Consider the following 16,196-nt stretch of genomic DNA (forward strand, 5'->3'; position numbering starts at 1 on the left):
TTGAAATGAAAAGTTGGAACCCTAATATTCATATTTCAACATTTTCGAAACATCACGTTCTCACCCTTAGTGCTTCTCTACTCTCTACTTCTCTACTCTGCTGTTCAAATTCAAATTCTTCCATCTACCCCATCTCCGAAGTCCAATTTTTTGGAAGCCAAAAGTTGTCCAACAAAACCCCATTTTGCAGCTTTGGTTTTAAACTGTCGAACTCCATCTTCGTGACCAATCTTCCATTGTCGAATCCTTAATTTGGAACCCAGTGACGAGCCCCATTGTCTTTCTGGAAGCTTGCGACCCTTTGCGAACGAAGCCCACCATCGTTGATCTTCCTCCATTTCCTTGTTCGTTGCTGCCACTGTCAAATTTGAAAATGAGGTTTGGAATTTTTGAACCCTTTGTCGCCTTCTCATTTCTCCCTTAGGTTTTATGAGCGCACACATGATTTTGTTGATTTGGGTGTGTCTCCTTGTGTTGCGGTGTCCAACCGGTTATTTGGGGATTCTAATTTCACCCCTCCGTTGATTGATTTCAAATAATGTGATGAGTCGTTGTTTTTAACATTTTTTAGCATTTGGATTCTTGGTGATTTATTGTGCTGTTTGGGATAACATTTAATTGATAACGAAGGTGAAATTTGGGAATGAACAATTGTGTTTCTGCCTCCATTTTTCATTGATCGCAAAAATTGGGTGTCCCAGTTATAAATTTAACCTGCAACCAATGACAAGTTGTAACCCAGCATACACTTTTTGGACAGATATAAAAAACATTATTTATAAAGGGCAGTTGCATACCCAATGGCCTCCCAAATGTGGTCGACCCTCCCAACATGTGCACACCAATAACACACCAAATACCATTTATGCTAAATTAAGTAATTTTTCATTGATCGCAAAAATTGGGTGTCCCAGTTTAAAATTTAACCTGCAACCCATGACAAGTTAAGTTGTAACCAAGCATAAACGTTTTGGACAAATATAAAAACCGTTATTTATAAAGAGCAGCTGCATACCTAATTGCCTCCCAAATGTGGTCCACTTTCCCAGCATTTGCAGACCAGTAACACACTAAATACCATTTATGCTAAATCAAGTAATTTTTCATTGATCGCAAAAATTGGGTGTCCCAGTTATAAATTTAACCTGCAACCCATGACAAGTTAAGTTGTAACCTAGCATATACTTTTGGGACAAATATAAAAAACATTATTTGTAAAGGGCAGTTGCATACCCAATGACCTCCCAACTGTGATCCACTTCCAAAGCATGTGTAGACCAATAACACACCAAATACCATTCATTCTAAATCAAGAAATTTTTCATTGATTGCAAAAATTGGGTGTCCTAGTTATAAATTTAACCTGCAACCCATGACAAGTTAAGTTGTAACCTAGCATACACTTTTTGGACAGATATAAAAAAATTATTTATAAAGGGCAGTTGCATACCCAATGACCTCCCAAATTTGGTCCACTTTCAAAGCATGTGCAGACCAATAACACACCAAATACCATTCATGCTAAATCAAGTAATTTTTCATTGATCGCAAAAATTGGGTGTCCCAGTTTAAAATTTAACTTGCAACCCATGGCAAGTTAAGTTGTAACCCACCATTCACTTTTTGGACAAATATAAAAAAATGTTATTTATAAAGGGCGTACCCAATTGTCTCCCTAATGTGGTCGACCCTCCCAGCATGTCCACACCAATAACACACCAAACACCATTTCTTCTAAATCAACTAATTGTGCATTGGTGGCAAAACTTCCCTGGGGCAGTTTTAAATTTAACCTGCAACCTGTGGAAAGTTAAGTTATAACTCACCATACACTTTTTAGACACGTAAAAAACATTATTTATAAAGGGCAATTGCATACACAATTCCCTCCCAATTTTAGTCGACCCTCCCACCTTGTGCACACCAATAGGAGAACCAATAACCTATTCTTGTAAATCAACTAATTGTGCATTGGTGGGAAAAGTCCCTTGGGATAGTTTTAAATTTAATCTGCAACCCATTCAAAGTTAAGTTGTAACCCACCATACACTTTTTGAACATATGTAATTTGCTTGATTTATGAAGGCCAGCTGCATACAACATTGTACCCCAACACCTGAGTACACACACAAATTTTAGTCTGACTTACTACAAAGCTATCATTTTCACTTACAAGACATAACATAAAAAATTATAACCGTCAACAGAAATTGAAAAGTACTAATGAAATTATATTGTTCATGAATATAAAGGTCCCAACTTAGCAAAATAATATAAAATTTTAACATGCTATTGAAATAACTACAAATACTAAAACTCTTTACAACTATTTTTTCAACCTCCTCCTCCCATAACTCGCAAAACGAGTTCAAATTGAACGACTTTTGTACCGTGGACGTGGATGATGCTTCATTCTCGCATACATATTGTTTTCCTCCAATTGTACACTGTTTTCATTACTTTCATGACCTTGATGATGTTGATCAACAAAATTGCCACCGAAAACATAAGTATTACTATGTGCATAAGAAGGAGAGTTAATGTCCAAACCACTTCCACCAACATTGTCATAATCCTTGCAATGACCCTTTTCTTCATAAGTTCGACAATATCCCTTAGGCAGTTGTTTGCTCCTTTCCTTCATCTTTGTTTTTAAATTCTGAATTGATTGTTTAAGTTCCGCAATCACAACTTCTTGTTGTAAAATTTCACGCATAAATTCTTCTTGTTGCTCCCTTTATCTTCTATATCAACAAATGCTCAAAAGCCCATAACTGCAATTTTTTTTAACAAAGTTAACTAATAATTCGTGACCATATATTATAAAACATGAAATGTAGTCTTAATGCATTATAAATAATGCTTGATATTAATGTTGGGAGGGTCGACCACATTTGGGAGGCCATTGGGTATGCAACTGCCCTTTATAAATAATATTTTTTATATCTGTCCAAAAAGTGTATGCTGGATTACAACTTAACTTGTCATGGGTTGTAGGTTAAATTTATAACTGGGACACCCAATTTTTGCAATCAATGAAAAATGGAGGCAGAGACACACAACTGTTCATTCCCAAATTTCACCTTCGTTATCAATTAAATGTTATCCCAAACACCAAACAACACAATAAATCACCAAAAATCCAAATGCTAAAAAATGTTAAAAACAACGACTCATCACATTATTTGAAATCAATCAACGGAGGGGTGAAATTAGAATCCCCAAATAACCGGTTGGACACCGTAACACAAGGAGACACATCCAAATCAACAAAATCATGTGTGTGCTCATAAAACCTAAGGGAGAAAGGAGAAGGCAACACAAGGGTTCAAAAATTCCAAACCTCATTTTCGAATTTGACAGTGGCAGCAACGAACAAGGAAATGGAGGAAGATCAACGATGGTGGGCTTCGTTCGCAAAGGGTCGCAAGCTTCCAGAAAGACAATGGGGCTCGTCATTGGATTCCGGATTGAGGATTCGACAATGGAAGATTGGTCACAAAGATGGAGTTCGACAGTTTAAAACCAAACCTGCAAAATGGGGTTTTGTTGGACAACTTTTGGCTTCCAAAAAATTGGACTTCCGAGATGGGGTAGATGGAAGAATTTGATTTTGAATAGCAGAGTAGAGAAGTAGAGAGTAGAAAAGCACTAAGGGTGAGAACATGATGTTTCAAAAATGTTGAAATGTGAATATTAGAGTTCGAGCATTTCATTTCAAAGCCCACGCGTGGATATACAAACTTAATTGCTCTAATTTAATTTAAATTTATTTATAAATTAAATATTATATTTAAATGACTTAATACACTTGTCACGTAGAGTGATAATAAAAGTGGTATAAAAAAGAAGTCATCTAATCATTTTCCATATATATATATATATATATATATTGTAAATTTGGTATATGGTTGGGATTTTTCGATGTAAAATTAATATAACTTGTGTTCGGATCGAATTAAAGTCATAAATATTGATACGAAATTATTAAAATATATTTGAATTTTCGTGATTTGATATTTAAATATTAAATTTAATTATTTACTTTCACATATATTTCTAAATATATTTATTATTATTATTATTTAAATTAAATTATTAAACATAATTAATGTTTTGGACATAGATTTAAAAATTTTAAATTTCAAAAACTAATAGCATTGTTCAAGAACTTAAATAATAACTTATTTAAAAGAAGAAGTGTGAGAAAATGTTATTTGTAATGTATTAGATATTAAATGATAGAATAATGTATGTTTAATATATATTTTTATACATTAGAAATTAAGACGATTAATTTGTTAACTTTTATTTTTTGTTTTGGTCTTGTTAAAATCATAAGTTTTTATATTTTGAAGTAAAAAATAAATTAAAAGAATAGAAAATAAAAATTATAATATTAAAAAGTTTTAATATATTTTAAATCTTTGAAATGAATTATTAAATATAATATTTTAATTTTTTCTATTATAAATATATATATTTTTAAATTTATACGAAGTTTTACATATATATATTAGTGCTATTTTTTTATTAGATAATATGAATTTAATTTAGTATATGAAGAATATGTACATAAGATTAAAGACTTTCCACAAATTGGAGGTTCTGATTGGGTTTATGATAGAGAGGCTTTGTGTTCCTGAGGGTTCTTGATCTTACGGAGGATGAATGCCTACAAGAATGTTCTATCTGTTGCGGTCGAGTATCTCAGGGTGTATGCTTCTTTCTTCTCCTGCTTCTGTTGCGGTCAAGATAAAAAAACAAGGAAAAGTTAGCTGAAGGATGTGATGTCTGTGGACTAAATTATGAATGTTTATTGAGGCTGCTTTTCAAAAAATTTTCACTTTAATATGGTTAGGTTAAATGAAAATTTAGTTATTAGAATTATTGGCATCATCTTTAAATATAATTTTAAATAAAATAGATAATTTAATTGTTTATTATAAAATTATTAAAAATTTAATAATTAAAATTTTGAAACTTTTAAAATATATTAAATAATTTGTAGCTGCTTGCAACTAATTTTAAATATTTAATTTGATAATATTATTTTACAAAATAAAATGAAAAAATATTTTTTAAGTTTATTTAAATATTTCTATTTAATTTATTTAAATATTATTATTTAATGAAATAAAGTAAATATATTAAAGAATCAAATAATTAGAAATCATAGTAAATGATCGTGTAATTATAGAAAAAAAATTAATATTTTAAATACAAATTATGGTTAAAAACGTAAATTATATCTATAGAGACATGTGATAACAACAAAAAAATGAAAAATACCAAATAATTAAAAAACTAATTAAGACACTTACCAAGAAAATAAACATGGTAATAGGTTACTTTTTATTTTTGTTCCGAAAAAAAAAAAAGTTGAATAGATTTTACAAAGACAAAAATATGAAGAAGAGTTATTAAATGAAATAAAGAGCACTAACGTAGAAAAAGTCTATTAAACTTAATCTTGAATATTTTATTGTCACACTTTTTCACTTGTTTTGTTTTGACTAATTTTCTTGTCTTATCAATTTTTAAATTTGATGTCGACTCTTTGCACATTATGTTTTAGTTTTCACACTACTATTTTAATTTGTTCTGTGCAAAGTTTTTCATCATATTTTTTTGTTAATTTTGGTATTCGCTTCTAGTCATTCAATTTATGGTTTAATTTATTGTACTTGCAAAAATAAACAACTTTTTAGTTAGTTTTGTTAGGGTTATTATTTTAACGAGTGTTTTTCGTTTCAAAATCGAGTTTGGGATTGTCACTTTAACGGGTCTTCCCCTCTCTCAAATCGAGCTTGGGATTGTCGTTTTAACGGATCTAAATCCACCCCAAACTGAACTTAAAATTGTCTCTTTATCATGTCTTTTTTTGCTCCTAAGTCGAGTTTGAGGTTGTCGCTTTAACATGTTTTCCTCCTCGTTCTCGAATCGAGCTTGAGATTGTTGTTTTAACAAGTTTTTCCTATTTTCAAACCGAACTTGAAATTGGTCGAATTAAACATCAGTAATAAACTTCAAATATAACTACCAAATCAAGATTAATAATATAAATGTACATATTAATCCACATATATATATATATATATATATATATATATATATATATATATATATATATATATATATATATATATATATATGATAAACTTTTGTCGTTAAAGACCATAGATAGCTGATGCCATTTTTCTTATAATTTAATATAAACACTGATATTGTGAACCGCATTTTTTTAATATTGAATTTTAAAAGTTATATTTGATTTTATGATAAAAAAAATGCACCTCAAAAAAGTAACTTTAAGAATGATAACGGATGATCATGTAATTAAGTTTTTTCAACAATCATTATAGTTAAAGTAATACACTAAACTATTTCTTAATATTTATAATTTAGAATATAAAATTACAAACAATTTAATTTGATGTTTCATAAAAGAAGCTCAATTAATGTTATATTTTTATCTTAGTTTAGTTTCTTTAACTCACTAGGATTACTTATGAGGGGCTTTTGGGAGAATTAGAAAAAGGGAAAGAGATAAAATACAGAGCAGAAAGCATAATGTTAGTTGTGAATCTGTTTTCCTGTGGGGGTTTTCTTCCTCCACCCCCCAATATTTTTTTCTTTCTACATCTCTAAAGATTTGTGTTTTTTGGTTTATGTCCTTGAAAAATTAAACTAAAATAAAAAGTGAATTAGGTAAACATAATAATTAAATAATTATAAAATTACAAAATTTGTTGGCTGCCTGAACAAAGTTATTAAATGATAATATTTGGTATATATTGACGCGCTGCACCTCCAAGTTGTTTCTCGCCCTTTCAATTTAAGTCGTAGAAGTTTAAAAGAATTTGTTCTTATTATCCTGTTGTTTTGAACTGAATTTTGCAGTTCATCTGTTTGTTCGTGTCGGATCCAATGCTATTTCACCTTCTGAAACCTTATTCATTTCATTTCAGGAAAAAAAAAGTATGCATTCCAACGTCGGATTGTGATTTATTTGGCATGATAAATTTATATTTGAGGTAATAAAATGTTAGATGTAAAAAAAGAAAAGAGCTAAGTTTTTAACCGGATTTGGAAATCCGGTTTGTGGCGGAAGTGATTTCTGAAAAATATACAGTCGACTTCTAAAACATAATAAAACAAATTCTCACACTTTCGGAAGTGGATATCCAGAATTTTCTATAATCAAATATCGACTTTCGATCTTTAACTATGTCGAAGTGATATGTTTTATATGTTTTATGTCACACTTTTTTAGAGATGGACATTCGAAAATGAAATTAACCTAATGTTAACTTTGGGTATTTAGCATTTTCCGAAGTGATGTGTTGATTCCATTTTCTTCTGTACGTGAACATCCAGAATGTCTATTTCCATTTTTGGGTTTTATTTGGTTGCATGGTGCAGATGTTTAAGGAATCAATATATATTCTGGGTGCATCTTTTTTCTTGTTTTTCTTTCTCCTTGACGTTGCAACCATGAGATGTGATAGGGGAAAATTGAGTTATTTTATTTTCAAATTAAAATGGAGCATGGTGCTGTTATTTCATTTTCTTCATGAGTGTTTTGTGTGTTGTTTGCATTATTTATCTTTGTTGTGTTTTATCTGGAAGTGAGTCCACTTCCGGTTAATGTAAAAAATTCTAAACTTTTATTTTTCTTATTTTGTTTTAATCGGTAATCTTTTTACATTTTAATAATTACTTATGCTTTTATTTTTTATTTATTTATGTTTTATATATAAACTTTAGTTACATGAATAATTTTTTTTGTTTTTATATTTTTTATTGTTATATTTTTTTTAATTGTTATTTGTTTACGTTTACTACTTATTTATGGTTTATTTTTTTAATTTTCAATGAATATTTTATTTTTATTATTATTTTTTCTTGTTTTAATTTTATTTATTTTGAATTGGTAGTTTTTGACGGTTTATTATTTATTTATGCTTTATTTTATTTTTTTATATTTATTTTATTATTACATGAATATTTTAATTTTGTTTTTATATTTTTTTATTTTGAAAAAATGTTATTGAATACTAATATTAGATTATAGGTTGTGGAAGTTATCTAAGATGAATGATTTTCCTTTAACTTTCATGGAATCATAAGTAAATTCGAGTTTCATATCAGATTTCTCTTCTTTTATAAAAGAGATGTGTGACAGAGACTATACAAATAATTTTATGACTGATTAGTTATTTTCAACACAAGATGAGTTGATTTAGTGGGTTTGAAGGATAACATTTCATCTTGGTTTTGTTGTTGTCACCATAAGATCTGATAAAACTACTGGTCAACCTGGGAGGGAAACGTATGTATTGGTAGGCTGTGAAAGGGATGGTAAGTATAGGAAGTACAAATCTGATGTTCAACCTAGTGTTTCTAGCACAAGAAAATGTGATTGTCCATTTAAACTCAGAGGCAAACCAATTAATAATGGAGATGGTTGAATGCTGAAGGTAATTTGTGGATATCATAACCATGATGTGTCTTAGACGCTAGTTGGTCACCCATCTGTTGGGAGGTTAAAATCTTCTAAACAATCCTTGCTTGTTGATATGTTTAAGAGTCAAGTCAAGCCTACAAATATTCTACTCACTCTGAAAGAAAATAATGAGTGTAATGTCACAATGATAAGGCAAGTTTATAATGCAAGATACACTTATAAACGATCATTGAGAGGTTTGAGAACTGAATTACAACACTTGATTATGATGTTAGATCATGATAATTATATCCGTTGGAGTATATGCCAAGACCAATCTAAGGTGGTTGTGATCTATTTTGGACACATCCCGATTCCGTTAAATTGTTGAATGAATTTAATATTGTATTCTTGATGGATACCACCTATAAAACCAACAAATATCGATTGTCATTACTAGAGATAGTGTGGGTGACATCTACATGGTTGACTTTCTCTGTTGGGTTTGCATTCATATCTAGTGAAGGAGAATCTAATTTTAATTGGGCCCTTGAAAGACTTAGAGGATTATTCATGACATCAAAGGGTGGTCCACAAGTAATTGTGAGCGATAGAAACCTTGCTTTGATGAATGCTATTGGCACTGTTTTTCTTGATTGTTATCATCTCATATGTCGATTCCATATTCAAAAAAATGTCCAACCGAATTGAAAAATGTTAGTGAATTTTGTTGACGCATGGGTTGTTGTGATGGAAGCATGGAAAAATGTTATGCATTGTGAAGATGAGTCGACTTTCATTGATTGTGTTGAGAGCCTTTGTCATGTTTGTATTTCATGGCCTTTATTCTATGAATATGTCAATGAAAGTTGGATAATTCCTTACAAAAAAATTCTTTGTAAAGGCGTGGACAAATCGAGTAATGCATTTAGGAAACACAACATCAAATAGGTATGTTTCATTGTCATATTTACATCAGTTATCATCTTACTTCACTTATGATATTGTTTATGTTAAGTCCAATAGGGTTGAGTCTGCCCACTAGAGCCTGAAGAAAGTTCTAAGAAGTAGTATGGAGACCTATGCTCGTGTTGGGATTCAATTCATAATGTGATTATCCTCCAACATAATGAAATCAAGGCATCTTTCGAAAAAGTATAAATTTGATCAGTGACACGTATAAGGGAGGCATGTATAAAAGATTGGTTGGAATTGTATCAAGACATGCTTTAGTACTCATTGTTGATGAGGTTGAACGAGTCATGCATATAGGATTTGATAGAGGGAGTTGTGGTTGCATGTTGAGAGCGACATATGGTTTACCATGTGCTTGTGAATTAGCACGATATATGTATAGGGTGATTTCTTTGAATGTTCTTCATGTAATGTGGACTAGATTAAGCTTCTCAAATATTTCATCAAATGAATCGCTTCCAAGGTTATGCATTGACAAGGAAATTGATATGGTGGTCAATCATTTCAGTGAAGTCGACATTGTAGGAAAAGTAATAATAAAAAAAAGTCACTTAAAATTATGTGTCCTACAATGACATCAATGGTGCCTCCAATGCAAAAAGCTAAAATCAAAGGTGCACAACATAAAAAAGTTCATCAATTTGAACAATCTACTAAGCATGATCCATATTACTTTGAGCATGTTGACGCCTTCATTTCCACACAAAGTGGTCATTCCTTGAAGAGTGACACAAAATAAAAAAAAGGAAATGTATGAAATTTTTGGATCTACAGAAGAAAGTGCAATTCCCATGTTAGATCAGTTCCATCCTATATGCTACCCTTACATTTTCAATGTTGTTGATATGGTTGTTGATGGCCATTGTGGGTATAGATTTATTTCTACCTTGTTAGGGATGAGTGAGGAATCGTGTCCCCTAATCCAATACGATCTTTTTAAAGAACTTAGTCAATGGCGTGATGAATACGCAAGATTAGTGAGATCTTATGACCGTTTTGAAGAACTAAGGAAGTCTTTGTTAGTGGAATCGCAAGCAGGGGTTATTATGTTGCTTAACCAATATTTATCATTAATTACAGGATAATATGGATAAATGAATGACTATACCTGATATGGCCTACGCGATATAATGTCATCTTAGTTTGCTTATTATCACGGCAAAATATTACAGTTTTTCCACTACATACTAGACTATCTACTGATTCAAGACAACATAAACTTATATATATATATATATATATATATATATATATATATATATATATATATATATATATATATATATATATATATATATATATATATATATATATATATATATATATATATATATATATGACATGTTCACAGTTCTCATTTTGTGCATGTAAACTAATTATTTTCTTTTTAATTTGATTTACTATTTCAATGTATTACATATTACATCATTCATTTCTTATAGGTTCACCTAAAAGATGGTTGTCCTATATCGATGGTAGATATTATATCATCTACACATTGCTATCCTGAGGCTCGAGCTTGGTCTGGGTTTTACGCTAACAAGATGCATACACTTATGCACTTGATGGGTGTCAAGACTAGTTATGTGGACATGGGCATCGACTGATAATTGTATATTTCTTTTATTTTTTTAAGGTAAGTTATTTTTGTAACTCAATATTTTGTTATAGACATTAAAAGCTACTTGTAATTATTATGCATATTTATAAAATTATAACTCCTCTAGCCAAGGGACGACTATATTTGGTTAAAATACTTTTTTGATCCCAATTTTCGTCAAATTTTTTCAAATAAGTCCTAATTTTGGTTTTGTGTTCAAATAGGTCCCAATTCTCGTCAATTTTGTTCAATTGGGTCCTTTTTTGCTAACACCGTTTAAATCATTAACGGCCATGAACAGTGACTGCCACATGTCACTTCGTGGTTTTTTTGAATTTTTTTTTAATATTTTTTAAAATTTTTTAATATTTTTTTCAAATGTACACGTGTCAACCCAGGAGCGTGCCACGTGTCACTTCGTGGTTTTCTTGAATTTTTTATTTTATTTTTCTTGAATTTTTTGAATTTTTTTAAAATGTCCACGTGTCGACCCAATAGTGTGCCATGTGTCAAAGTCAATGTTCTATATTCGATATGGTCCCTATATTTGTTATTTTTGTTCAATTAGGTCCCAATTTTTGTTAACATTAACCAATTTGATCCTTATCAAAGATGTGACCAAATTTAATTTTTATATCAAAGTTATAATGATGTGAATTTTAATATATTACATAAAAATATTTAATAAAAAATGTGAATTTTAATATAAAAATTAAATTTGGTTTTAATTTGGAGAGGGACCAAATTGGTTAATGTTAACAAAAATTGGGACCTAATTGAACAAAAATAACAAATATAGGGACCAAATTGAATTTAGAACATTGACTTTGACACGTGACACACTACTGGGTTGACACGTGGACATTTTAAAAAAAAATTAAAAGAATTTAAAAAAAATTCAAAAAAATTCAAAAAAATCACGAAGTGACACATGACACGCTCTTGGGTTGACACGTGTACATTTAAAAAACATTTTAAAAAAATTCAAAAAAAAATCAAAAAAAATTCAAAAAAACCATGAAGTGACACGTGACAGTCACTATTCATGACCGTTAATGATTTAAACGGTGTTAGCAAAAAAGGACCCAATTGAACAAAATTGACGAAAATTAGGACCTATTTGAACACAAAACCAAAATTAGGACTTATTTGAAAAAACTTAATGAAAATTGGGACCAAAAAGGTATTTTAACCAATATATTTTAGCCTTAGTGCAATCACCATTAAGTCAACAATGTCAATAATTGTAAAGGAACACACATTAAAACTCATAATGCGAGTAAAAAATAAGAAGTTCTACAACACACAATATCAAAAGTTCATGACTATTTAACTAATACATCAGATGAAAATAAAATCATGTCCACATACCAATATATAAAGGTTTCCTATCCAAAACTAGTTGAGCGCCTCCCTTGCACATTTCGACCTCCTCTATTACTGGTGCCATATTCTTTGGTTGCCTAGCAACATATCTGCAACACCTCATTAGTGTGTTTCCATGCTATTGTCCCCTCACTAACATCGCGACAGTTTATCGTCCTCTGTAAGACAAACATCATGCGTCTAAGATCGCCCTGTAATGACAACATCAAATGAAGTATATTAAAAATTTTATATGTATTCAAATATAGTTTAGAGATACTTATAGATAAACTGGATGATGAACCTAGTGATCTTCTCTACGATGGAAGATCATCTGGTACATGTCGTCGAAGTCGGGGGACTAGACTAGGTCGATTGTCATGAGAACCCCGAATAATATACATATGGGATATTTGTCTAAACCACTACAGGTAGTTGTCCCCACATGCATGAGGAGACAATTCTAGAAGCACACCTTTCAAAACATGATCCACGAAGCATATCCATCGAGCATCAATGTATGCTAAGTCGACATCACCAACAGTAAGTGGAGACCTCGGGATATGCTGTAGAAACCCAAATTGGCGCAACACATGTTCTGAAAGATAACGATGAGCGATTTCACCACCCGGATGAAGGTAGAGAATAGAACGGTGGTGATAAGGGGACAAGTAACCCGATGTGATGCATACAGGTTCCACACGACCCCATCATACATCAGTGCATCCAACTGTGCCCTGACTTCACGCAGAGTACAATTCAGTCTAAGTGCCAAAAAATAAGTCGCTCGAGGTCTCTGCTCATCATAGTTGTCCTGTAATTGCTTCCTTCTTAATCCCAAGAAGTGTTCATATATCCAATTTTACAAACAAATGCAAATGTTTTTCAACAATGAAGCAATAAACATGACCAAAGCAAAAAATAATTTTGTACTACTAAAAAAGTAAGATATCCAACTAATTGTCTGGTGTGTGCAAAGCTCGCATCGCCAAGATGCTCATAAAAATATGCAAGAGCAGCAGCTCCCCATGCAAACCTTCCACATGAATGTAGATTTGCAAACATATTCAGGTATGAGACGTTGATGAAGGTAGCACTCTTATCCACAAAAATAGTGCAGCCAACAAGATGCAGTAGATACGCCCGTGCCCAAACTACCACTGCTAATTCTCACAACACTTAGTTTAGAGGTCTCTCAATCAACTAAGTCTTACATGGGGACCACGACATTGTCTGAGATGACGCCATCGTCTGTTCAATGCCTAAAAGATCAATCACACACTCCAAAGTAGCATCGAAGTCTACTGCTTCGTTGCTAAAAAGCTCTCCTACTATAGACAAATGGAGGAGGACAAAGACGTCATCTAGTGTCACACTCATCTCTCCAAAAGGAAGATGAAAGTTGCTGGTCTCTTTGTGCCACCTCTTAACACAAGCCAATATGAGGCCCTTATTAGGATATTCATAACATATATGACATAGTGGCATCAACCCAGAATTTTGAACAAATGGCTCAATAGCTTCATGACAAACTTCGAATCATTTTAATTTCTTACCGTGGGACAGTAACTTCATGTCCATTCGGTCCTAATAAAAATCATTATACAAATATTTGAAATTAATCCACCAATTTCAACAAATAAATTATTAAAGTACTATACTAACCTTGCCATCCCAAATAGTACATGCGACATGATTAGAAAATCTAGTCAACAAAAAAGTATCATCGGGCCCTCAAAGAAATCCTCCTAAAACATCGTGGTCCTGGACCGCAACAACCTCCTCGTGTTGGATTACATTTTCCTGCTCAGCTAGAGCTAGTGATGATGGACCAACTTCTTCATGACCTGCTGATGAACCAACTTCCCATGAGCTGATGGACCACTATCTCCATGACGACCCTTACCTCTTCTGCGAACAAATGTCGTAGGTCTATGTCTAGGCTCTTAGTTAGAAGCGTCAGCATGTGAAGAACTTGGGCCTTCACAAGGTACAAATGCTCCTCTTATTTTAGTTGTGTCTGTAATTAACAAATTTAAAAACATATTAAAATTATAATTAATTAAAATTAAAATTATTCAAAATTCTAATTAATTAAAATTAAAATTAATTAATATTAAAATTAAAATTAACTACAAATAAAAATTACAACATAACAACCATAAAAAACTACATAATAACTAAAATATTTCACAAATATTAAAAATAAAAAAATTTAAAATGAAATATAAAAAATAAATAAATAAACTAGAAGATGTATTTAGTGAGTAAACGGGCCTAGAAGCCCATTATGAATATGGACTCAGATTACTAGTCCATTATATTTTATCTATTCTTTCTACTCATCTTTGTTTAAAAAAAAAGTTATTTAAGAATTTCAAGACAAAATAATTTTATTCATTTCTGTATGTACATTATTAAGATTATTACATCTATTTATCTTATTTTCTCCGAGTGATTTTAAAAAATTAAAAACAATCACTATACATACACTACACTATTTAGTTTACAAACACATTAGAAATAAACTTTAAAAAAAATGCACAAACAGTTTGATCTCCATCCTCCTCTGCCATCTCCAATGTAGGACCAGGAGCCACTGTCGCTGCGTTGTCATTGGCATTGTCAGCACATTTGAACACCAAGTTGGTCATAACCATGAGATAGATGCTACATACAACATTGATGTGGAGGGTGAAGGATTTAAATTCAAAATGGGGATGGAGTTTTGTTCGCTAAAAGAGTTTAAACAAGCTTTTAAGGAATACTTGATACTAAATGGAGGAGAGATAATGCTTGTTGAGAATGATGACATAAAAGTCAAGGCTGTTTGTAAGAAGAAATATGGATTTCTGATTTTATGTAGTAAAGTAGGAGCAAGCCATACATTTAGGGTGAAGACATTGGTTGATACGCATAGTTGTGGCAGGGTATTTGGGAATCAAAATTCCAATTAGGATTGGGTTTCTAAAGTGGTTGTAGACAAATTTAGAAATGTTGGCAAGATGACTACAAATGAGATCACTGATGACATAAAGAAAACATACAGTGCGGGGATCACTATTTGGAGGGTAGTCAGAGGAAAACAGATGGCCATGGATATTATTGAGGGGTATGGGTAGAAGAAATATACATTGCTTTATGACTACGCATCAAATTTGAAAAGAGTCTATGCTAGAACAACATGCAAAATTAAAGTGAATCAACCATAACTAACACATTTTGGGGCTTTTTATATATGCTTGGAGGGGTGCAAACAAGGTTTTATAAATGGTTGTAGACCATTTGTTGGTGTTGACGAGTGGCACCTGAAAAGCAGTTATGGAGGACAGTTGTTAGTGGCTTGCAAGGGACCTAAATGACCAATATTTTTCTTTGGCTTTTGTTGTGGTTGAAAATGAGTGTAAGGAGAGCTGGAGATGGTTTTTGAATTTTTTGTTGGATGGCATTAGGGATGTCCAATCCAATCGGTGGGTGTTTATCTCTAACAAAAAAAAAAGTATAATTTTTTGATCTATTTTTTCTATATTGGCAAAGTAATTTTTGACATTTTTTTTATTTATTGGCATATTATTTTCTGGATGGGTGTAAGCAAGGTTTCATAAATTGTAGACCGTTCATTGGTGTTGACGGGTGCCACCTGAAAAGCAGTTATGAAGGACAGTTGTTAGTGGTAGTTGCAACAAACCTAAATGACCAATATGTTTCTCTGGCTTTTGCTGTGGTTGAAAATGAATGTAAGGAAAGTTGGAGATGGTTTCTGAATCTATTATTGAATGACATTGGGGATGTCCAATCCAATCAGTG

At 31.5% G+C, this 16,196-nt stretch overlaps 1 long non-coding RNA gene across 1 annotated transcript; it reads right to left on the minus strand.

The window, feature by feature from the left end:
* On the minus strand, positions 1-1,408 carry LOC146883579 (uncharacterized). Its single transcript, XR_014984370.1, has 4 exons — positions 1,234-1,408; positions 1,016-1,145; positions 798-927; positions 1-714 (listed from the first exon to the last, which is right to left on the minus strand). It is a non-coding gene; the product is annotated as an uncharacterized LOC146883579 (long non-coding RNA).
* Positions 1,409-16,196: the final 14,788 nt, after the last annotated feature.

The sequence above is a fragment of the Vigna unguiculata genome, chromosome 9 (genome assembly GCF_037176805.1).
Source record: "Vigna unguiculata cultivar grain cowpea cultivar isolate G323 ecotype 2 chromosome 9, ASM3717680v1, whole genome shotgun sequence".
Classification (NCBI taxonomy): Eukaryota; Viridiplantae; Streptophyta; class Magnoliopsida; order Fabales; family Fabaceae; genus Vigna; species Vigna unguiculata.